The 19634-nt window shown below is 43.0% G+C and overlaps 1 non-coding gene across 1 annotated transcript; it reads left to right on the forward strand.

The window, feature by feature from the left end:
• Positions 1-18420: 18420 nt before the first annotated feature.
• Positions 18421-18539, forward strand: LOC111733759. The gene has a single exon (XR_002778161.1). It is a non-coding gene; the product is annotated as a 5S ribosomal RNA (ribosomal RNA).
• Positions 18540-19634: the final 1095 nt, after the last annotated feature.

A 19634-nucleotide genomic window follows, 5' to 3' on the forward strand; every position in this document is an offset into this window, starting at 1 on the left:
GAACAGAAATGGCTCAAAGTCACATAGCTGGTAAGTGGAAATAGAATAAGAAGATATAGAAATATATTAACACAGAGACTCTATAAGATGCTTATCCTAAATTCAATAAGTCAATTCATGAGCTTTTCTGTTTTTCTGGGATCAGAGTGGGGACTGTCTGCTCTGCTAACCCTTGGAAATCTTCCTCTGGAGGAGTGGACCTGCCACCTCCTCATACACTACTCCCCTCCCCAATCCATGTTAAATTGGAACAGAAATTGCACTTTGATGTTACTCCTTCCATAAAATGTCCTGATAGACTGGGGAAGGCCTCAGATAGAGACCGGGCTGGGCTTACAAACCTTACCTCCCTGCTCCAAAATGGGGCTCTGTCCATTAGGCCATTTTCATCCAACAGGTCAAGAAGACCATTGAGAAGGCTTCCCTTCCCCAGTCTCTGGCTCCTCAGTGGAGAGTGTTCATCCCTCAAGGAGAGGCACTCTGGTGCCTTCCCTGGGCAACAAGAGTATGCCTCTGGTCTCAGTGTGGAAGATTCTAGAGGTTACACAGAAGAATCCTGTGACCAAACATTCAGGCTCTTGATTCAAGTCAGCATTTGCAGTGCCAGTACCTCAAACTCCTCATCTGTAAAATGGGAGGATTTCATTTTCTGTGTAAAATGCACATATGTATATATCACATATGTAAAATAAACTTGGTCTATTATAGTGGCCAGACCGAAGATTTAAAAATTCCTCTGCTTTGCTGTTGGGTCACCCAATTCATTCACCGAATAATCCACTTTCCTGTTCAAATAGTCATAAAGTTCAGTGCATCAAGATCAGTGTGAGGCCTTTATCTCCCAGCTTAGTCTACAACTCTATGCCAGGCAAGAGAAGGAGAGCGGAAGGGAGTAGGAATCTGGAGTAAGCTGTCAGGGCTGGGTACAAACAGGGAGGATGTCCATGGAGTTAAGATGTTCAGCCATCTCCAGGTGAGTCTGTGGATACCAGAGCTTGTTAGAAGACTTTGCTCAGCTGACAGCAAGCCAGGACCTGTAGATAACTCGGCCATCTCTGATGGGGCTTCCAGAGGGCTACATTGCCCAGTCACAGTGAATGGCATTCTCTAGACACAGGTACATTACTCTCATCTGAGGTGGCAGTTTATAATCTGTCAGTGCTGGACCCCTCTTGGCCTCCCACCCATCTCAGCTACCTATGATGGAGCAGGAGTGGAGAGCCCTCAGGGACTGCAGTAGGAACATGGGCTGTCTGCAAGCACCCAGGCACCAGGATACTGCTCTGCTGCCTCCAGAACCAGGACCTGACCTGGAAAAGCTGCCCTCTCAATGGAACACAGAGACCAAGTCATCAGTGGATAATAGATTATCCCAAAAGGAATCTTGTGTCCTTTCTGTGACTACATAAAATTCCATCAGCCCCTCAGCTTGGTACTCTGCCTATCAGAAGACCAGCATGGATCTGGCAGGCCTTCTTGTGAAAGGATGCTGATCTGGGCAGAAACCATGGTACTCTATTTAAAGGAGCCAGTCAGGCCTGGTGAACTTCCAGGTCATCCAAACCAAATGAAGTGTTGATCCACCTTTTAAGAAGCCTTTGAGCCATGCAGATAAAAAGGCACCTGTACCTGTGGAGAGTAGGTAGCCAAAACAAAGGCCTCCATTGGAAGGCAAGTGAGACTCTTGCTCCCTCCAGACCTTGGCTTTGAGGAATAAGACAAGGCAGAGAAGTGGTCACAGAGCACATCTTTCCTTAGATAGGGTTGTGGATCTTGCTGAGCTGAATTTAGAGCCAGCAGTTTAGAAAGAGCTTCAGAGCTTCTCTCCACCTGAGCACGGCCCATAGGTGCATCCACACTCTCATGGGCCAGCTTCCCCTTATTGCCTACACTATGGGTTGGCTTCATTTGGGGGCTTTAAACAATACTGATGGCTGAATACCCCCCAGAAACTCATTTTAATGGAAATGGGATGTGGCCTGGGCAGTGAGATTTTTAAAAGCTCCTGGGAGACATTAATATACAGCCACTGGGATCTACACACACATAAAGACAGCAAGGGTTCTAGGGAACCCACAGCAGCAGGCATCTGGGGGTGGGGGATGGCCCTGGAATGGGGGCTGTGGAGGTGCACAGGAACAGGTGCACAGGCTGCGGTGGCTGTGGGGTAGAACCAATGAGGTAGAAGACTTGTTCTCAGAAAATTATAAATCACTGAAAACAGAAATTGAAGAAGATACAAATAAATGGAAGCATATACCGTGCTCATGGGTGGGAAGAATTAATATCATTCAGATAGCCATACTACCCAAAGCAATTTATAGATTCAGTGCAATCCCTATCAAAATACCAATGGCATTTTTCAGAGAGCTAGGACAAATAATCCTAAAATTTATATGGAACCATAAAAGACCCCAAATAGCCATGGCAATCTTGAGAAAAAAAAACAAAATTGGAGGTATCACACTACCTGATATCAAACTATACTACAAGTCTACAGTAATCAAAATAGCATGATATTGGCATCAAAACAGATACATTGATCAATGGAACAGAATAGAGAGCACAGAAATAAATCCATGCCTATATGCTCACGAATATATAACAAAGGAGTTAAGAATATACCATGGGGTAAAGACGGTCTCTTCAATAAATGGTGCTGGGAAAATTGGACAGATACATGCAAAAAAAGAAAAGAAAAAAAGAAAAGAAAAGAAACTGGACCACCTTCTTATACTGCATACAAAAATAAACTCAAAATGGATTAAAGACTTAAATGTAAGACCCAAAACCATAAAGCTTCTTGAAGAAAACATAGGCAGTAAACTCTCTGATATTACTAACAGTAATTTCTTTTTAGATATATCTCCCTGGGCAAGGGAAACAAAAGAAAAAGTAAACAAATGAGACTACATCAAACTTAAAGTTTTTTTGTACATCAAAGGAAACCATCAACGAAACAAAAAGACAACCGATTGGAGAAGATATTTGTTAATGATACATCTGATAAGAGGTTAATATCCAAAATATATAAAGAACTCATATAACTCAACAACAACAAAAAACAAATAATCCAATTAAAAAATGGGCAGATGATCTGAACAGATACTTCTCCAAAGAAGAAATACAGATAGCCTATAGACGTATGAAAAGATGCTCAAGGTCACTAATCATCAGAGAAATGCAAATTAAAACCACAATGTAATATCATCTGTCAGAATGGCTATCATTAATAAATAAAAGAACAACACGTGTTGGCGAGTATGTGGAGAAAAGGGAGCCCTCATACATTGTTGGTGGGCTTGCAGATTGGTACAGCCGCTATGGAAAGCAGTCTGGAGGTTTCCCAAAAAATTAAAAATGGTTATAACTTTTGACCCAGCAATTGCACTTCTGGGTATTTATCCAAAGAAAACCAAAACAATAATTTGTAAAGATTTGTGCACCCCAATATTCATGACAGCACAATTTACAATAGCCAAGATTTAGAAGCAACCTAAATGCCCATCAGCAGATGATTGGATAAAGAAGTTATGGTTCATATATACAATGGAATATTATTCAGCCATTAAAAAAATGAAATCCTACCATTTGTAATGACATGGATGGACCTAGAGGTTATTATGCTGAGTGAAATAAGTCAGAGACAGATAAATACCATATGATTTCACATAAATACGGTATCTAAGGAACAAAAAGAACAAACTAATCAAAACAGACTCACAAATACAGAGGACAATCTGGTGACTGTCAGAAAGGAGAGGAGTTGGGGGCCTGGGAAGTGAAGAGTTAAAGAAGTAGAAAATAGTAGTTGATAGGGGATGGGGAACACAGCATAGAGAATGCAGTTAGCATTAATATGATAGCTAGGTGGAAAACCAGAGGAGAGAAAAAGTAGTTAGGGGGATCGTTTTATAAACTATATAAATGTCTAACCAATGTACTGTATATTTGAAACTAATTAAAATAAATAGATAAATTTTTTAAAAAAGTAAGGAAGTTAGGTCATCTGAAGCAAACTACAACAGCACATCCTCGAGGTCTTAGAAAATCAGGTGACTTTTAAAAAACTTTTTACTTTGAAATAATTATGGATTCAAAATTTACAAAAACAGTACAGGAAGGTCCCACATACCTTGCTCCCTGTCTCCTCCAGCGGTAACATTTTATATAACTACACACAACATCAAAACTTAGAAATTCACATTAGTAAAATCCACAGACCTCATTAAAATCGCAGACTTCTTGTTGTCCCTTAATTCCTTGGTTTTCACTCATTCATTCAAAAACTTTTCTTGAGGCCCCAGCATAGTGTTTACCAATGTCGCCATAAAAAAAAAATTAAACAAAAATAAAAGAAATAAAAGAAAAGAAAGTGTGATCTGTAGGTCATCTACATCTGAATCACCTGAGAAACTCATTAAAAACATTCCTGACCCCAATCTCATACCTACTGAATCAGACCACATTGGGGTGGAGCTGGGGAGTCAATATTTTGAATAAGTTTCCTAGGTGGTTCTTAGATTCACAAAAGTTGGAAAGTCACTAACCTTCTCTGAATTACTAACTGGGCTCAGTGCAGAAAATATACTTAGGAAAGATTAGTCTCTGCCCTTACAGGGTAGAAGAGGAGACAGATACTAACAGCAATGAAATAGAGCCATATAAAACATCCATGTCCTGTAAGAGCATAGGAAAAATGTTTAATCTCTGGGAGATCATGGGCAGGAGTTCTGCTGAGCATATTTAAGTTGGATTTTGACTGATGAGAAGAAATTTGGTAGTTTGGCATGGGAGTAAAATCTCAACCATAGCTATAGTGTATTGTCTTCCTCTACCTTTGAAGCAGATTTCCTGAAATGTGAGCTCCTTCACAGCAGACAGGTATATCATTCATCTGTGTATACCCAATGCCTGGTACACTGATGGTACTCAATAAATGTTTGATGAATGAAAGCATGAAAACCATGGCAGGTTGGAGGAACAAAATATGGAAGGGCGGTGGGTGAATGAGTGGTTGAATTGATGAATAGATGGGGGGAATGGCTGGCTAGGTGAGTGCCTATGCATAATGGAAGCAAGGAGAGCACACCTGGAAGAGGCTGGATTATTGGACATAAAGAGCTCAGCAGTTGTCCCCTGATGCTCTAAGTTTTCCCCTGAGAACCCAAATGGAAAAAGCAGCAAGGATGTGTATATAACATGCTCATCCTATAGGATTAAGCCCTGAACACCCCAAGGCCCCATGGAGTCGGCTGACTTTGCATTTGAGCTAAGTTAGCTTCACATGGGGGAAAAAATGGACATTTACCCTGGAAGCACTCTCCCACTCTCTTAATATGTATGTTCATTTTAAATGCTGGTGACAGACTCGTAAACTCTACTTCTTAGAGGGTATGGCCAAAGTCGTGCTTGCTAGGAAGAACTGAGCCAGGCTGCTTTCATTCCCATTAGCAGAGAGGATGGGAATCAGCTGTTTCACAGGTGGGGCTTGCCAAGGTCACTACTACCACATATTGGAAGTGGAAGAAGAGGAATTCTGCTTGTTCTTTTTTCTATCTTGCTAGGTCTGAGAAGTTGCAAGAAGTACCTTGAGTTTCCAGCACTGGATCAGAAAACCTTGGGAGGAGCTTCCAAAACAGGGTTTGATGGAGGAAGTGAGGCCTATCTGCCTAGAGGAGGAGGAGTAAGATTGGGAGATCTCTGGCCTGAGGAGGTCAAAATGTGGTCCTTCTCCCACCTGAAACCTAGCCTTGACGGTATTTCTGAAAGATGCAGATACACAGACCTCTTATGCAGTCCTACTGAATCAGACTCCTGAGTGGTAGGAACCCAAACCTGCTTGTTTTTCATGTTCCTCAAATAATTATTCAGCACACTGAAGTTTGGAAACTATACTAACTGAGGAAACTCTCACCAAGAATGTACCACAGGCTGGTGGTAGTAGGAGGCAGCTGAAGTTTGGGAAAAGGATGCTGTATTGAAGCCTGAACCTCCTAACATTTCTGAGACTCGATTCAACAATAAAATAGGAGTCATAATCCCTACCTCAGAGGGTTGTGGGGGAATTAAAGGTAACTTCTAAGCATAGTGCCAGGTGCCCAGAGGCCCTGAATGTTAGTTGAGACTGGGCCAGGCATTAGAAAGAAATGATTGTGCAGATGCCTGTATATTGGGCATGAAAGACATTGAATAAACTTAAAGAAGTATATGCAGTGCCCTTGCCCCGAAATGTATAATCTACTTTCAGATGTTTTCAGTTTCCAAGTTGGCATTTTTATGGATTCTTTTCTATAGGTGTCTACAATTTAGAATCTTCTGGCCAATTTATCCTCTGACCCTGACCCTAAGCTGCCCCCTTGAAGTTTTTAAATAAACATTTTGTTTTGCTTAATGATCTACGCTTAGTCTATCTATTTACTTGTCCCCTACCAGTAAAACATGTGAGTTTTGATGAAATGTGAAAAGCTGAGGTCTTTCTCTGATGATGTACCTGTAATGAAAGAGGGAGAAAGGAGTTTTTAACAGTTATTCAAGTCAAAACAGCTGAGTCTGTGCTGCTAAATTTGGGAGACAGGTTTATTACATAATGTACTAGGGACATTATAAGGATAGTTTGTGTACTTCATTCTGTGCCTATCGCATTAGTGGGTAGAGGACACTTGTTGAAGCAATTCAATGAAATGCTTTCTCAGCACCAAGAGGCCCATGGGGTTAAATGCCTTGTGATTTGTGATTTTTTTCCCCTGAAGAAATCTGAACACAGAGAACATGAAGCTGTGTGGGTGTGGCGGATAGAGACAACATTCAGATTTATTCTTGGACATGTAAACATTCAGACTCAATCAGGCCATGAGTATGGAACAGATAACAACTGGAGACTGCTCATTTCCCATCTATGAAATGCTCCAGGTCAGTAGAATCTCAAATTTTAGAGAATTGCAGAGCTGTTTGGTAGAAATAAAGTCACAGTTTCAGAAGTGATTCACAGATTTAGGTGAATATAAAGCATGCTTTTAGGTTTTTGAGTCATTGTTTGAAAGTTCAATGGCAGGGACATTCTGAAATGTCAAAGCTTATCACTGGCTCCACAATATCCCCAGAATTTGTGGACACAAATGTGTGGCCCTGAGGCCCATCTTTGGGCAATGGCAACTTCTAGGAAAGCATCTCCTTAAAACTGGAAGCAGACATAAATATATTCTACCATTCTTTTGAGAGTTTAGGGTAATATCCTCAGCTACTTGATCAAAACCAATCAATGACTAGCACCAGGCCAACGCGCTTCAGTAGAAATAAACTAATTAAATGAGGTGTGGGCTTCCCCCAACCCCTATCACCGGTTGTATTGCATCATTGTTATTCATTAAAACTGCATGCAGTCTGTACTGTAGTTTCAATCACATAGGCCACAACTGGAAAAACTGGGCATCTCCAGGCTAATGTGCTTCTGGCAAGCAGACTGCTGTGTTCCTTAAAATGAGCAGTATTAAGCTTGAGGAGGGAGAATAGTCATAAGGCTAGGCTGTGCTGGCCTTCTCATAAGACTAGCAGAACATGATCAATAGATCATAGTGACTGACCGTTAAACTGGGTTTGTAATAAAATGGTGGACGTAAATTAGTGACATGGCCTTAGAGAGGTCACTTTCACATCTAGTGATGGGCCACCATTTCTTCCTTGCAGCTCCTGCTCCTCTGTCCTGCAGCTGTCCCTGGGTCTTGATTCCTCTGTGGGATTCTCAGCATGCTGCTCCTGAGCCCTCTGATCCCACATCTCCTGGTCCCCATTGTTCTTCAGGTCTGTCCCTATGTAAGCAGTTGCCCATATCCTCTTACCTACCTTCTCTAGCATATGTTTAGTTTCCTCCAGTTCTCCTCTCTGAGTTACTTCCAGTATAGCCACTGTCTTGAGGAAAGTGTCCTTTGATGTCCATGGTTTTTCTATGATCATATCAAAGATAGATAGATGGCCAAGTTGTTGTGGTTAAAATTGGAAGTTAAGTTCATGGGAAAAGTGTGCTCCAAAGAAGCAAAGACTAGAATGGTCCATTTTTGGCAATGGGTTAATATTCACAATTGTTCTGTGCCTCATGTCACAGAAAGAGAGCATTCCCCTACTCTTAGGTGGTTCAGCTGATGTACCTCCAATGACAGAGAAGCAGAAAGCAGGACCTAAAGGTCTGGGGTGATAGCCAAAGAGTTTACAACTTTGCAAAATATTGCTTTGATGTTTCCTATTTTTCCTTATAATTCATTAAAGAGATATATGCTTCTCCAGAATATATCTTTACCCGTTTAATATAATCCTTTTACCTGAAATCTTTGGGTAAAATGTACACTGTAGGAAAACACATACTTCCCACCATTTCACCATGAAAACCCAGGGTCAGAGTTCCATGTTTGAGAAACATAGACATTAATTATCACAATTAATTTTAACCAGTAGTGCAGTCATACCTATAATGTGGGTGAGGAAACTGAAGCTCACAAAGGTTAAATTACTTTTTTGAGATCATCCAGGGCTTGTATTAAAAGTTTAGCTCCAAATCCCTATGCCTACTCCTTCCATTAGATTGAAGTATTTTGCTTTCCTTTCTGGCAGGCAGCCCCTGTCACTTGCAGAAGCAGCCTGAAACTTCTAAGCTGCTCAAGACATCCAGTTTTCAAAGAGCGTGAAAGGTGTTCCTGCAGCAGCAGTGACAGCACACAGTTGATCTGTCACTTAAGAGCAGCAGCTGGAAATTCAGAGGAAATGGAGCGTTGGTACTTCCCTGTACATATAACTGGATGGTAGATTCAGGTGCTGCCTCCTATCAGAGTCACAGTGGCTGGGCAAGTTGGTTGTCCTTAGCAGAAAGTGGCTGTCTGGGAACCCTGGGGTGACCCTGATCAAAGTCTTGATGAAGTTCAGGAGGACTATTTGATGACATAAATAGTCCTGCTGATTATCCTTTGATGGATCACTCTGCCCCCAGGATGCAGACTAGATGCCTCTGTTCAGTGTGTTGACTTCTTCTCTGGCTCATCTCCCACCCTTTATCCTGTCACTGACCTGTGATCACCCTAAATCTCCTGTTCTCTCTTGTGGTTCTTGTCAGTGCTGGATGTTGCTTCTGCTTAGAACAGTTTCCCCACTGTGATTGCCTGACTAAGCCCCATGTGTCTGGCAAAATTCAGTTTGAGTACTGCCTCTTTTAGGAAGGCCTCCTTGACCATTTCAGCCTGCGACAGGACTCTATGCACTCTGTGCCTTCACCCCACATCACAGTTATTAGTTCCACTCCTCTGTCTATAGCACTGGATGTTGAGCTCCTTGAGAGTGTCTTTTTCTCCAGTGCTATATGAGAAATGCTGAGTAAATAGTTTTTGGACAAGTAAATGACCAAGACTTACTACTGTGTGGGATTTAGCCAAGCAAAAATAATGGGAGTGTGCTAACAATGACAATAATGGCTGCCATTTATTGATTGCACATTGTGTGCCTAACACTGTGATAGGCAGTCGACAACTATTAGCTTACTTAATTCTCATCATTTTCCTGTGATATTTCTCATTCCTATTTTATAGGTCATGAAACTGAGCCTCAGTTTGTCCAAGGTCACAAGGCAAGGAGACAACAGAGCCAAGATTTTAATGGAGGTCTATCTGACAGAAAAGTAGGCTCTTAACCAGCATTGAGCTTAGATAGTTGCCCAGTGGCCCTGGATGTCCCATACCACAGCCTACAGTATGGGCTTGACTTACAAAACCATTTCCAGCCTTCCCAAGGAGGGCTGGGGACCCCAGTAGGCTCTGAATCAGCCCATATGTATCTTTCCTGGGGAGCTGCCCCAGCTATGGCATCTCTGTTACTGAGTTGTCCAGTATCTACTCCTCCCTTTTATATCTTCTGTCCCCACAAGCTCCTAGCCCCACCCTGTTTTATTGTGGGAGAGGAAAGGAGGAATGTTGATATTGTATGACCCACATTATTTGTGTGACAAGGAATTGATGTGTTGGTGAGGTTATTCCTTTTGGCTGGAGCAATGTTAGGCCTCCTCCTGTCTGCAAGAGCCCTGACATTGATGAACGCGTCTTACAGATTCAGTCCTAAATTTCAGGAGAAGCCAGCTCTCCTGAGAAGCCTGGGTATAGGCACTGATCCATAGCCCCACGCACAAGGCTGTGCCACCTGAGCTGGATACCACCTGAAGTAATCCTTAGAGATGCAGATGACGGGAGGACACTGTGAGTCTCATCTCTGTGCCCCCAAAGTCATATTGAAATGATGTCTCCAACTTGGGCACCACTTTTCCAATTGTTTTCTTTCCACCCCTAGCCGCAGATTCTTAGAGGGCTCCTCTGCCAGCAAACTCCAGCCAGCTCTTAATCATGTGGGCTAATAAGGGGGTGGGGGTAGGGGGAGGGACTGTGGCCTAGAGAATCTGAAATGGCAGATCATCAAATATATACTCACTCCAAATCTTTTTTGCACTGTTGTTATGGATTTTAAGCTTGTCTGGACATGGGCTGCCTTTGTGTTGTTTAGAACAAAGCCACTCTTTGCAGAAGACTAGAGGCTGCCATCTCTGCTCCCATACCTCTCACTCCTGCTTTGTAGTCTCTATCAGGAACGCAGCTGCCTTTGTGGGTAGTGGAGAGGGACAGAGGAAGACAAAAGTGCTGTGGGTTATTTGTTGACAAATGGACTTTCACTTTTATCCAAGCTGAGGACAATGGGTGATGAGTTTCTGCACATTGTGAAGAGAGGGATATGTTCTGAATATTCCTCAATATACTCTTCTAGTGCCATTCTTCTCCACCCTGGTCTTGCCAGGCTGACCTCAGCAGATGGCATGGACTGCTTCCCTTGCTCTTGGGTTTTAGGCTGAATTCAGCCAATTAGAGACACCTGCAAGAGACCTGCAGGCAGGAGGAGAGAAGTCAGAGTATTTATTTCCCTGGTTCCTTCTCTGCTTGGTCAGGTTTGAGAACGACTGAATCCTTCTATCAATGGCAGCAATACTGATCTCCCAGGGTTCCAGAAACATCTCCCTCCCTTTGCCCTTTAGATTCAAGATGTTTCCAATCCCTTGTGATTCCCAGAACCCTGTTCTTATATTTACAAATAGTTTCTTTGCTCTCTTTCATTACCCTTTGAGTGTCCCATCTGTTTCCTGCCAGGACCTTGTCCAATAGATATATTGCCAGACATAGTGGTAGATTTACCAAGAAAGAGAGACACTGGGTCTGCAGCCTTCACCCCATCAGCCACTCCCATCTGGGTAGGTGAAGGCCTGAGACTGAGAATCTTTTGGGGGAAGTACTATGAGTTTCCCTCTATCTCAAGCCAAGTAAAGAAAGCTTTAAGAAAACTATACGTTGAAAGTGGATGTTGTCTACAAGCAAGAAGACACACATCCCTGTTTCTAGATGCTTAAGCTGTAGAAAATCATAGATCTATCACTAATTTTACTGGAGGAGAGCTCAGAAAAGCTCTTGGGAACTGCCTTCATGGACAGAGTTTGGATATGCGAGGTTATCTCCTGAGGGCCATGTGGATCATTAGAGGCTGGCCTGGCTTGAGCTGTCTTGAAATGCGCTGAGATGAGTACTGGGTAGAAGAAGAGACCAAGGAGGCTGTGTGGGTGTACCCTTGAGATGGAGAAGAGGGGGAGTTGTGAGAGACCAGTTGTGACTTTGATATTGCCCCTGTCAAAGAACTTCCTGGCACAAATTCCCCAGAGGATGTTCCCCCCAAACCATAAAATCTCCCCATAGGAGAGAAAGCTTGCATTTGAACATCTACCAGGTCATTCAATAGCCAAAGAGAACCACCAACAACTTAAACCAAGTAAAAATGTCATCTTCTTCCTGCCCTGATCCCAGAGGAGCCAGAGGCAGCACAGAGTGAAGGAGGAGGAAGAGGAAGGCCAGAAGGAAAAATAGGCAGCAAGTTGTTTCCCTTGCACATTGCAGGGTCTCAGGGCTAGGACAGGCTGGGGCTGGGGGAATCAGGAGTAGCTTTCAATTGAATGAGAGACTGTTAGTTTTGGTTAGGCTAAACTAAAATTTTAATAACTGAAAGTAGAGATTATTAATACTGAAGAGTGATTGAAAAGTTATAGAATAATATGGCAGTTCAACTTTTAATTTTTGAAGAACCATCATGCTGTTTTCCATAGCAGCTGTACCATTTTACATTCCTACCCACAGTGCACAAGGGTTCCCTTTTCCCTACATCCTCACCAATATTTATTATCTCTTATATATTTTTTTTATAATAGCCACCCTAACAGATGTGAGGTGACATCTTATTGTGGTTTTGATTTGCATTTCCCTGATGATTATGATATTGAGCACATTTTCATATACCTATTGACCATTTGTATGTCTTCTTTGGAAAAATGTCTAGTCAGGTCCTTTGCCCATTTTTTAAAATATTGAATTACTTGCTTTTCCACTATTGAATTGTATACTTGAAAGTTGCTGGGAGTAGACCTTAAGCATTCTTATCACACACATGCACACAAGGTGAGGTGATGTGAGGATTATCCTGACTTTAGTAACCATTCTATAATGTATATGTATATCAAATCATCACATTGTACACTTTAAGTACATACAATTATATTTTTCAAAAAGATAAAAGTTATAGGATCTACCTCCTGTGGGGTGTGGTGAGGGTATGGGTATAAAGAGGGATGTCTGAGAGAGCAGATTTGAATGGCAATGATGAGGAGAAAAATGTTATTTCCTGATTATATTCCCACCAAGACTAGCCATTTAATAAATTGGCTTTAAAGTCAGTTAAGTCTCTGGGATTTTGCAGGACTACAGACTAACTAAAAACATAAAAGGAAGGTAGTTATCCAATGCAGGATTGAAACAGAGCAGGTGGTGATATTAATAAAAGTTGAAGGCAGAATGACAGGTTATTGCCTGTACCTTAGGTTACATCTAAGGACAAACTGTAAATGAATTCCACATGCATCTCCATAGCTCTTGCAACATCTATTGAGCAGAGGCTGTGCTAGGCTCTACCAGGGGAATATATGCCTTGGACAGAGATGCAGAAGTGATACTTGCCTCTAGCAGCTCACAGTCCAGAGGGATATTTGATTACATCTGGCTTTTTATTTTTCTGTAATTGTTTCCTTCATATTCTTGAAGTGATCAACTCCTGAGAACAGAATCCACAGCAGATAACTGCTTACACATTTACTGAACATCTACCACAGGCCAAGTTCTGTTTTGGTCATTGGAGAAACCAAAATGTCCTAAATCACAAAGGTCCTAGCTCATGCTGAGCTCATGGCAGACATGCAATCGAAATTTAAATTTAACTGCGTAGATATGATAGACACTGAGTAAACCCTCCTATGCGAATATGCAGGTCTATATGAGTCCTTGGCATGCTCTGGGCCGGCTTCATGTGCCTTCCTGAATGTTTATTGTCCAAACATCTCCAATTCCTGCTCCATACCAGGTATGGGGGAATATAACAATGAATAAAATCTAATCCTTTCCTTCAGAGAACTTGATATTTAGCAAGAGAGATAAATAAGTAAACCATTAAGAGCAGTAACACATTTTAGGTGCAATGTTAGAAGAAAGTTTGGGGCAGTGGAGACTGGCAAGATCAGTGACAGTTTTGACTGGGTTTTGGGAAGCTGTGGAGGACTTTATAAAAGACAATGCTTAAGTTGAAAATGAAGGAGGAGAAGGATATTCCAGGCTGAAGGAGCAGCTCAGGTAAATTCCAGAGCTTGCTTGGGAAATGGTAGGTGTGAGAGGTTGGGCCATGAACATGCCTGGAGCGTTAGGTGATGGCCAGATCATGCTAGTATTAAAGGCCATGCTAAGGGGTTTGGACATTACTCTTTAGGAAGCTATCTAAAAGTTTTTATTTAGGGAAGCATTGTCATCAAAACTGCACTTTGGAAAGATATATTCTCAGGGCTGAGTGGAGCATGGGTTGTCAAATAGGACTGAGGTAGAAAAACTGATCAAGAGGCTGTGGTAATAATTCAGAAAGACATGAGATACAGAGGCGAGACCAGAGGCCAGAGCTTTTAGGAGAATTGACCAGAAGTAACAGATCTGCTGAGGGAAATGGAGAGGGAGGTCTAGGGAGAGCCCCCAGAGGGGCTGGTAGGCAGATGTAAAAGTATCCTTCCAGCTGGCTCTGATCTGGTCACACTCCTGCCCCAGGACCTAGGTGGGGAAAGCTAGGATGCCACTCTGCTCAGAATCAGCTGGTCTGAGTACCCTGGGTCCAGGATGAGCATCTGTGTTCCCAATCAGGTATCATACAGGTCCTCTGCCTGGTTTAGCTCTGTCTCCAGGCCTGGAGGCTGCAGCAGTGTTCCACAAAAGCACATTTTCCCTCTTTGAAAGCAGTTTTTGCAAACAGAGCATACTTAATTGAAAAGATATTTAAATCTGTGTATCTCTTGTAAGGTGCAAAGCCCCCCATGACATTTAAATGGCCATGCGCATGGGGAGAAAGGAAAATAATCTACTTTTGCTGCAGCCTGGGAATTCTCCTCATTTGTCAGATATGATAAGCTGTTACCCTTCTGTCTCCCATTGTTGTTCCTGTCTCTGCTTGTCACAGTCACACCCCTTTGGATGTTCATGCCTTGCTTTCTCTTTAGCTCTCTCTCCCTCTGATGGCACCCTGACTGGCTAGTAATTTATGTATGACAATATGAGACTAATTCGGTTATTATGTCAAAGGGAAATTGAATCTAGGGTTTTAGTGCCGCAACTGGGAGAAATCTTCAAATGAATCTGGAGTAGAGAAAAAAGCCTCTGAGTTCGATTTATCCTCTTGTCACCGTGTCGGCAAGATTAAGTCATTATAGAGTGCTAAGCCAGGGACAGAACTGGGAAAGAAGAGGAAGGAGATAAAGGGAATGAGAAAAGGGGTGGGGGAGCAGGAGCTCTAGTGGGGAAGGGGGAGGTAAGGCTAGACTGTGGGATCCAAGGTGGCAGCCTGGGAGGAGGAAGGCTTCCTCCCACTCCAAGGACTCCCTTATTTACCCACAAAAACAGACCCAGCAGTGAGAGAGCCAAGGGACAGATGTTCAGCGAGGACGTTCAGTGGGAGGGCATTTATGCAAACATTAGCTTGTCTCTTAAACTGGGCATCTTAAACATTGTCTGAGTTAAAATCTGCCTTCTCTACATTCTGTTGTGTTACAGTGCTTTGCTCCAAGCCAAATGAGATGGTGGCATTTCTGTTGGGCACCTAAGCTCTGGCAACAAGGTGGCTCCCCAGGCTCCACACAGATGCTGGCTCAGGATGCAGAGGGTCAAATATATACCATAGGCTAGCCACCTTAGAGCATTGTGTGTGTTTACTTTCAGTTTGATGAGAGGAGGAGGTGGCCAGGGTGGGTATCTGGGAGCCTGGGATGGAATAGTGGGGAATGATGACTAGCCAATGTGTCTGTGACCTACACATAAACGGACCTAATTTTTAGCAATTCTAAAAATATTTTACAAAGTTATCCTGCCCTCCAAGACACCCAAACCCAGTTTACACTTGTTTGGTTGTTAATTAGATTTATTTTCTCGGCTAACATGATGTTCTCCATCCTTGACCTCTGGAAATGTTTGTTAGGTTCACTCTGACGGGGTGTGTTTCTTTTCTCTCAAGGGTAGCCTCATGGCTCTTTGCTCTTGATGTATGTAATTGGATCTCTAAGTAGTTCCTTCTTGCTGATCTTTCCTTCCTCAAAGGAGGGTTGTGGGAGATTTGGGCCACCCTTACACCAAGAACATGACTTACTATGTTGGTTTTCCTAGGGACATTTGGTGCCTGGATTTGAATGTCTCCCTGAACCACAGATTTCGATTCTCATAAACTGGGACCACCTACTCACATGGGGAAACTCTGAAATGCATGGTTACCATGACTACAGATCTCCCCTCAAGCCTCATAGGCACCATTCTTGCCTCTTAGAATCTTCCAGACAGGATTCCTCCAGCCCCAGGAAAGGATACCAGGTCATCCTCTCCATGTCCTTGCCTTCAGGTAGGGTTTCAGGGAACTGGCCAGGGTAGGAATGAAATGAGGCACATTCCTATATTTGTCCTCCACCACCAGCTCTTCTCTTTTCACTTTTTTGGCCTATCCATGAAAAAACAACTTTTTTTTTTCTCCCAAGAAAAAGGAAGAAGCCAAATTAAAAATGAAAGAAAGAATTCAAAATAACCCTTCGTTCTTAACTCATGTCAATTTGACTGTTTTTTCCACCACCCACATAGCAGCTTCGACCAGACACCCACCTAACAGTACTTATGCAAAAGATATTGTCAGCTGCTACTAACCCAAGAAATGTACCGGCTCTCGGAGTGGCTTTGTTGTCATTCCTCCTGGGCTTTGGTGTGTTTGAGCCCTTCCTTATTGAATGAGTCCTGGTTCCCTCAGAAGTGTTCTGGGCTTCTGTGGTCTCATACCCTCATCTCCTGAGTGAGCAAGATATGTGAAAATCTGTCCCATCTCCAACACCCACCAGCATGCTTCTGTTAATTGAAATTTGTGATCTCAAGAGTGGTTATTTATTAATAGATTATTTGTAGCTTTGAATGAGTTCATTGTTACAACCAGAAGTCTTAGAGAGGCCAAGGAACAAATGGGCATTGTTGAAGAGGGGTCTGTTTGAATTCGAGGCACACTCTACCTTGATAATTGTGGAAAATAAAACCCATCATAATTTGTTGTGGGAGGCCATCTCTACTGACATTGAAAGGAGCCATTAGTATGGTAGGCCCACTCAATTCCATGGAAGAACAGGTGAATATTATAGGAGCCTGAGAGGTGTGGCTTGTCTGCTTCAGGTCCGCATTACTGATAAGCTGGGTGTTCCTGGCTAGGTGAGGAAGGGCAAGCTCTAGGGACTGGTATGCTTGTTACAACCACAACTTTTTGATTCAGTGGCTGATTAGGTCCTGGCATGGGTTTATTGTCAGGGGTCATTAGTCCATTCTCCTGCCTCCAGGCTCAACAGCAGATAAAACAGTCTGAAAAGCTAGTTGTAGGGACTAGCTAGTTGGCTATCCTCCTTCTAGAGTTTTCCGGGGAAGGAATTTACACAGATCCCTATAGTCATGTACAACAATGCTGGCTGCCTCACTCCTGACATCTTCCCAAAGTCCCTTATGCTATAGATTCAGCCAAAACAAAATGAAACAGATGGTCAGAGTGCTCTGAGCAGACAGATTGGGGGTGGTAATGCCCAGTGAGGAGCCCATGCTGACTCCTCCTCCCCACCCCTTGCTGCTCACTGGCTCTGCTCCCAGGACATCTCTCATAGGACACTAAAACCAACAACCAAGCCACCTGTCAGTTTAGGGCCCCCAAGCCCATGCAGGTCCTTGAAAAGTTCATTTAGGCTACAGGTTCCAAGGTGAGGAGCCAAGCATTGTGGTTCTGTAGACCAAGCCTGGCCTGCTGGACAGCTGAACTCACATTCCCTTCCCACTGATGCTAGGAAGGACTGGTGTACCAGTGGTATCAGTCGGAGATACAGCTCCAAGAGCAGAGGGTAGACTGTGCAATAAAAGCTGTGGGGGAGGAATTTGGGACGGATATATGGCGGAGATCCAGGTAGAGAGACTAAGGGTCTAAAATAGAGAGTGGATCAGAAACACTGACTGTGAGACTAAGGTTCCAGGACAGAACTTTGGGGCCCAAGATACTTGTACTCTCCCTGCTGGCTTCCAGAGCCTGGAGTGAGGCTGATGGGGTGAGACAGGGCCTGCAGGTGAAACCAAGAGTCTTCAACTGTGGAGGGAGAAGTGGGGTACTGAGGGAGGGGCAAAGAGCCAACACAGCCCAAGTAAGAGCAGGGCCAATGCCCAGGCAAAGGAAAAACCCAAATAAATCAAGTCTCGATTTAGGAATGAACTGGCTTACATTTTGTTAGTGAATCATTCTCTCTGTAGCTTTGCTTTGCTTGGGAATGTATTTAATTTTTAATTTTATGAGTAACACATAAATATATTTTTATAAAAATTCAAAGAACACAAGTGTAACAAAAGTTCTCATCTCTCTCCACACATTCCTCTCCCCAATTCCTTTCCGCTCCTTGAAGGAAATCACTATTGTCAGTTTAGTGTTTAGATATATGGAAGGGTAAGTAGGTAGATAATAGATAGATGAACGGTAGAAAGATTATAGGTGATAGATAGATGATAGATAGATAGACAGACAGATAGATATATGTCTTGCCTTTTTCGTTTGACAACATTCTTTGGTATGTTTTCCATACCAGTGTGGAGAGGTCCACTTCATTCAATTGTTGTGTTGAAAAGTGATATCATAATTTAACCGTAACCCTATCGATGGATATTTATTTTGTTGTTTTCTTATTATGTATAATAAGCATATTTTTACATGGTTTTTGCAGATTTTAAAATGTTTTTAGTCTACGGCCATGCTACCCTGAACAAGCCCGATCCCGTCTGATCTCGGAAGCTAAACAGGGTCAGGCCTGGTTAGTACTTGGGTGGGAGACCACCTGGGAAGACCAAGTGCTGTAGGCATAAAAAATTAAAAAATAAGGGATTGTAAGCTGACAAGGTCCTTGCAATCTGTGAGATCAACCAAGGTTGCCTCGCTTAAAAAAAAGATGTTTTTAGGAGTGACTGATGGGAACAGGAGTCCTTTTGGATATTTGGGGGGGAGGGGCACTGAGGTGTATAAAAACTGGGCTTGGATTGAAGCCAGGCCATTGAACAGTCTCCAAATAACTCCTGTTCCTTGGCCAGCTTCTCAAAGCAGCTGCTTCTGAGTTTCTGATAGTGTCTCTGATCCCCCCTGTCTCAGCGAGTTGGGTCCCTTGCTGTCCCTCATGGCCACCTTAAGACCCAGACTGCAGCTGGGTACAAGACACCATGTTCTACCACAAATGTCTTGCAGGAAACATGCAAATTGCATCCAAGCCTGTTCCAGGCAGGTTAGAGTCAGAGCTGGATGCTGGAGTGAGAGCCTAATAATCATTCTCTCACTGCACCAATTTTCAACAGATTCATTCCTTCTCAAAAAGGATCATAATCAATACTCCTGAAGCAGACCCAGATCAGGGACAGGTGCTATTTTGAGCTGTCTTAGTAATTGGTTAATGCAGGATGAATGGGAGAAAGCACAGGGCCTTTCTAGATGCTAGTTGATGTCATAGGTGAGTTTAGAAAGATGTGGTTTCCTGTATGGCTTTGGGAACAGTTTCTTCCCCTGATCATGTGTCTCTGGGACAGTTGGGGAAGATGTGGCTCCTTTGTTCTCAAACTTTTCATGCAGCCCCAGGCTGGCCACCTCAGGCTTTGGTTTTGGTGTATCATCTGTCAGAGTCAGGTAAAAGACATGAGCAGCCTGCCCAGGGGCCAGGAGATGAGCAGTGAAGGGCAGTGGGTCTTGTTTGTTTGCTATAAAAAGAAAATTGCTTCAATCCTTGTCTCTCTCCTGCTTCCCCATCTACTTGCTTATTGATGGAGCTCCTGTGGCTAGAGCCACAGGCAAGATATTCACCTGTTGACAGTAGACCTTGAAGAAGAGTCACAGAACCTGGCATCAACTGAGTTGATATCTTGCTTCGCACTCTTGATACCTAACTTCTCTGTGCCTTGATTTTCCCATCTGAA

The sequence above is a fragment of the Pteropus vampyrus genome, unplaced genomic scaffold (genome assembly GCF_000151845.1).
Source record: "Pteropus vampyrus isolate Shadow unplaced genomic scaffold, Pvam_2.0 Scaffold633, whole genome shotgun sequence".
Taxonomy (NCBI): Eukaryota; Metazoa; Chordata; class Mammalia; order Chiroptera; family Pteropodidae; genus Pteropus; species Pteropus vampyrus.